A 6000-nucleotide genomic window follows, 5' to 3' on the forward strand; every position below is an offset into this window, starting at 1 on the left:
TTCTACATGAATTATGCGGGTTATTCAAGTGTGCAGGTATTTCTATGGATGAAGTTAGGAAGAAATTATTCTCTATGTCATTGTCTGGTAAAGCGGCGCATTGGTATAAACTGCTGAAGGATGGGCATTCTCTTGATTGGAAGGATATTGTGCCTCTATTTTATTCTAAATTCTATCCTCCAAGTGAAATTCACAAAGACCGAAACCGCATATATAATTTCTGGCCTCATGATGGAGAGAGTATTGCCCAAGCATTGGAGAGATTGAAGTCTTTAATGCTCAAATGCCCCATTCATGAGCTTCCTGGTAATATCATCATTGATAATTTCTATGCAAGACTTTCTTTTCAAGATAAAACCTTGCTGGATACTGCTTGTTCCGGATCATTCACACACAACAAAGTAGAGTTTAAATGGGACCTTCTTGATCGGATTCAGGAGAATACTGAAGGATGGGAGAACGACAAAGGTAGAGAGTCAGGTATAAATTATGATTATGAATGCATTGAAACTTTTATGGATACTGATAAATTTCTAAATATGAGTGCTACTTATGGTCTTGACTCTCAAGTTGTTGCAAATCTTTATAAAGCTTTTGCCTCTCATTTTGAATTGCCTAGGAAGAATTTTGATAAGTATCATGAACCTTTTAAAGACAGTTTGCATGAAGGATGAAACTGTTATTAATGATTGCAATGAACATGTTCAAACTTCTAAAAATGCTATTTCCTATAAGCATGTTAATTTTTGTGGAGTTCATAGACCTTGTGAAAAGAATAAAACCGAAGAAGAATATTGTATCCATCACGGGAATGAAAAAACTAGAAAGTGGTCTAGGGCTCTAGATGATCTTGGTGAAAAAGTTTGTGCCCTCCATCCTTTTATTTGTGAACTTTGCCATAGAGTGGGTCATTTTAATTTTCAATGCTCCTCCAATGATAATTCGAACCTTATGAGTGCTCCAAATTTGTATTGTGATGATGAAATCACTCCTAATCAACATGATGAACTTACTTTATTTTTGGTGTGTGAAGAGTTATTGAGAAAAACTTCTTTGGTGGATATGAGTGCTCTTGATATTAATAGTGACTTGCATGGGTATCTTTCTTATTGCATTGATAATTGCCACACAAATACTTACATACAAAATATTTTAGAAGATGACACTTTGCCCAAATATGATAGGACCATCTGTGTGTTTCGAACTTATTAATGAAAAGGAGGAATCCTCCCAAGTTTCTTCTATTGTTTCTGGAAATAAATCAGGTTATGTGGAGAAGCCTCCCTTCAAGCCTCTTCCTCCTAAAGAAGGGGACGAGGAGAAGGAGAAGAAGAAGAAGAAGGGAACGAAGAAGAAGAAGAAGAAGAAGAAGAAGAAGAAGAAGAAGAGGGGGAATAAAAAGAAAGAGGTAACGGCATATCCTCGCGTGTATGAGATAACGATAGGTAACCATAAGTATGTTGCTCCTAATGATTATTATGATAATGAATCTGAGTACAATGATCTTCCTATGCCCTTTACCTACATTAGTGATCATGATTTGAAAGAGCACACTACTTTTGATATTGAAAATCTCTGGGAAACTAATTCTGAAAATGATGATGTTAATAATTGACATAGTATTAGTACTATCCATGCTTCTTCCCATAATGATATAGAAAGCTCTAAGCTTGGGGATGAGGTGTTTGAAAATCCTTTTGCTACTGATGATTATATGTTTGACACATCTCCTTCTAGTAACAATGATGGTATGGTTACGAGATGAACATACTGTGGAAGATAACTATTCTATTTCTTATGATGACACTATGCCTCCAATCTTTGAAAATTATTATAAAGAATGCTATGACACAGGTTATAATTATCCTTATGAAACTTGTAATAGTTATGTTGGGATTGCCAAAAGTCATTCCCTTAGTATGCAACTTGTTTACCATGTTCAAATTCTTGATAATGATCCTGTTTCAATTATTATTAATGAGAAGAGTTTTTCTTATGCCAAAATTAATGATACTTTTATGCATACGAACCATGATAAGAATGTTTTAAGTGATGGGTATATTGTGGATTTCATCAATGATGCTACTGAAAGTTATTATGAGAGAGGGAAACATGGTTATATGCATCTTAATAATATTAAGTTTCCCCCTTTATGTTGAGAATCTTGAAGTTACTCGTGTTTTATCTTCCTATGCTTGTCACTTTGCTCCTCATGAATTTATTTGTGTACAAGATTCCTATGCATAGGAAGCGGGTTAGGCTTAAATTTGTTTCACACTTGCTTTTTGATGCTCTCTTTGCTTCAACTCTCATCCTTATATGAGCATCATTAAAATTACCGAGCCCATCTTAATGGCTATAAAGAAAGCACTTCTTGGGAGATAACCCATGTTTTATTTTGCTACTGTTTTGTTGTGTCTTGGAAATTGTTACTACTGTAGCAACATCTCCTTATCTTTACTTTATTGCATTGTTGTGCCAAGTAAAGTCTCTAATAGTAAAGTTGATACTAGATTTGGATTGTTGCGTAGAAACAGATTTCTACCTGTCACGAATTTGAGTAGATCTATCTGTAGAAGAATCAAAAAAAATCTGCCAATTTACATGCGTGATCCTCAGATATGTACGCAACTTTTATTAGTTTTGATCTTTTTCATCTGAGCCTGTTAAGTGCCTCTAAAAAATTCGTCTTTACGGACTGTTCTGTTTTGACAGATTCTGCCTTTTATTTCGCATTGCCTCTTTTGCTATGTTGAATGGATTTCTTTGTTCCATTAACTTTCAGTAGCTTTGGGCAATGTCCGAAGTGTTAAGAATGATTATGTCACCTCTGAATATGTGAATTTTTGATTATGCACTAACCCTCTAATGAGTTTGTTTTGAGTTTGGTGTGGAGGAAGTTTTCAAGGATCAAGAGAGGAGGATGATATACTATGATCAAGAAGAGTGAAAAGTCTAAGCTTGGGGATGCCCTCGTGGTTCATCCCTGCATATTTCAAGAAGACTCAAGCATCTAAGCTTGGGGATGCCCAAGGCATCCCCTTCTTCATCGATAACTTATCAGGTCACCTCTAGTGAAACTATATTTTTATTTCGTCACATCTTATGTACTTTATTTGGAGCGTCTGTGTGCTTTTATTTTCGTTTTGTTATTTTCATTCTCTGAATAAATTCATGCTTATGTGGGAGAGAGACATGCTCCGCTTTTTCATTTGAACACTTGTGTTCTTAGTTTTACTTTTAATGTTCATGGCGAAAGTTAAAAGCTGCTGCATTTATTGCTATTTGGTTGGAAACAGAAAATGCTTCATGTGGTAAATGGTATATGTCTTGAATAATTTGATACTTGGCAATTGTTTTGCTCAAATAGATCATGTTTAAGATCTTGCATCATGTACTTTGCACCTATTAATGAAGAACTACCATAGAGCTTGTTAAAATTTGGTTTGCATGATTGGTCTCTCTAAAGTCTAGATATTTTCTCGGTGAAGTGTTTGAACAACAAGGAAGATAGTGTAGAGTCTTATAATGCTTGCAATATGTTCTTATGTAAGTTTTGTTGTACCGGTTCATACTTGTGTTTGCTTCAAACAACCTTGCTAGCCAAAGCCTTGTACCGAGAGGAAATACTTCTCGTGCATCCAAAACCTTGAGCCAAAACCTATGCCACTTGTGTCCACCATACCTACCTACTATGTGGTATTTCTCTCGCCATTCCAAAGTAAATTACTTGAGTGCTACCTTTAAAATTTCATTCCTTGTCTTTGCAATATATAGCTCATGGGAAAATAGCCTTAAAAACTATTGTGGTAAAGAATATGTAGCTTATGTATCTTATTTCTTATAAGTTGCTTGTTGAGCGGTAACCATGTTTCGGGGACGCCATCAATTATTACACCTTTGTTGAATATCATGTGAGTTGCTATGCATGTTCGTCTTGTCTGAAGTAAGGGTGATTTATCATGATCAAATGGTTTGAGTATGCATATTGTTAGAGAAGAACATTGGGCCGCTAACTAAAGCCATGTATCATGGTGGAAGTTTCAGTTTGGACATTAATTCTCAATCTCTTATGAGAATATTATCAGTTGTTGAATGCTTATGCATTAAAGAGGAGTCCATTATCTATTTTCTATGTTGTCCCGGTATGGATGTCCTTAGTTGAGATCTATCAAAAACGAGAAATCAAATGCGATCTATCTCCTTGGACCTTTGTACAGGCGGCATAGAGGTATCCCTTTGTGACACTTTGTTGAAACATATGTAATGCAATGATAATCCATGGAAATCCAAGCTAATTAGGACAAGGTGCGAGCACTATTGGTATTCTATGCATGAGGCTTGCAACTTATAGGATGTCTTATGCATAGCACATATGAATTATTACTACCGTTGACAAAATTGTTTCTATGTTTTCAAAATAAAAGCTCTAGCACAAAAATAGTAATCCATGCTTCCTCTCGTGAAGGGTCTTTCTTTTACTTTATGTTGAGTCAGCTTTACCTACTTCTTTCCATCTTAGAAGCAAACACTTGTGTCAATCGTGTGCATTGATTCCTACATACTTGCTTATTTGCACTCATCATATTACTTTGTGTTGACAATTATCCATGAGATATACATGTTGAAGTTGAAAGCAATTGTTGAAACTTAAATCTTCCTTTGTGTTGCTTCAAACCTTCTACTAAGAATTTATTGCTTTATGAGTTAACTCCTATGCAAGTCTTATTGATGCTTGTCTTGAAAGTACTATTCATGAAAAATCTTTGCTATATGATTCAGTTGTTTAGTCATTGTCTTTACCATTGCTTTGAATCACTTCATTCATCTCATATGCTTTACAATAGTATTGATTAAGATTATGATAGTAGCATGTCACTTCAGAAATTATCCTTGTTATCGTTTACCTACTCGAGGGCGAGTAGGAACTAAGCTTGGGGATGCTTGATACGTCTCCAACGTATCTATAATTTCTGATGTTCTATACTAGTTTTATGACAATACCTACATGTTTTGCTCACACTTTATAATGATTTTATGCATTTTCCGGAACTAACCTATTAACAAGATGCCGAGGTGCCAGTTCCTGTTTTCTGCTGTTTTTGGTTCCAGAAAGGCTGTTCGGGCAATATTCTCAGAATTCGACGAAACAAAAGCCAAACATCTTATTTCACCGAGACGGACCAGAACACCGAAGGGGAGCCGGAGAGGAGACCCAGGGGACCCGCACCATAAGGCGGCGCGGGTGGCCCCCGGTCGCGCCGCATGTGGGGAGGGAGCCCCCTGGTTCCTCCGACTCCGCCTCTTCGCCTATAAAATCCCTCGCGACCTAAAAACCCTACAACAATTGACGAAACTCCGGAAAGACTCCAGGTACGCTGCCGCCATCGCGAAACTCCGTTTCGGGGGACAGAAGTCTCTGTTCCGGCACGCCGCCGGGACGGGGAATTGCCCCCGGAGTCATCTCCATCGACACCACCGCCATCTTCATCGCCGCTGCTGACTCCCATGATGAGGAGGGAGTAGTTCTCCCCCGAGGCCGAGGGCTCTACCGGTAGCTATGTGGTTCATCTCTCTCTCCCATGGTGTGATCTTTATGTAATCATCGAGCTTTGTATCACTATTAATCTATGTGCTACTCTAGTGATGTTATTAAAGTAGTCTATTCCTCCTCCATGATGTAATGTTGACAAGTGTGTGCATCATGTAGTACTTGGCGTAGGTTATGATTGTAATCTCTTGTAGATTATGAAGTTAACTATTACTATGATAGTATTGATGCGATCTATTCCCCCTTTCATAGCTATTATTGACAAGTGTGTATGCTATGTTAGTACTCGGTCTAAATTGCAACGGTCTATTATGCACTCTAGAGGTTACTCTAATATGAACTCCGGATGTTGTGGAGCTTGTTTACTCCGGCTTGAGGTGTGCTTTTGTAGCCCTACACAATGAATGGTGTTTGTTATCCAACAAGAGAGTGTAGAAAGTAGCATTTAT

This window comes from Lolium rigidum, chromosome 1, assembly GCF_022539505.1.
Source record: "Lolium rigidum isolate FL_2022 chromosome 1, APGP_CSIRO_Lrig_0.1, whole genome shotgun sequence".
Lineage (NCBI taxonomy): Eukaryota > Viridiplantae > Streptophyta > Magnoliopsida > Poales > Poaceae > Lolium > Lolium rigidum.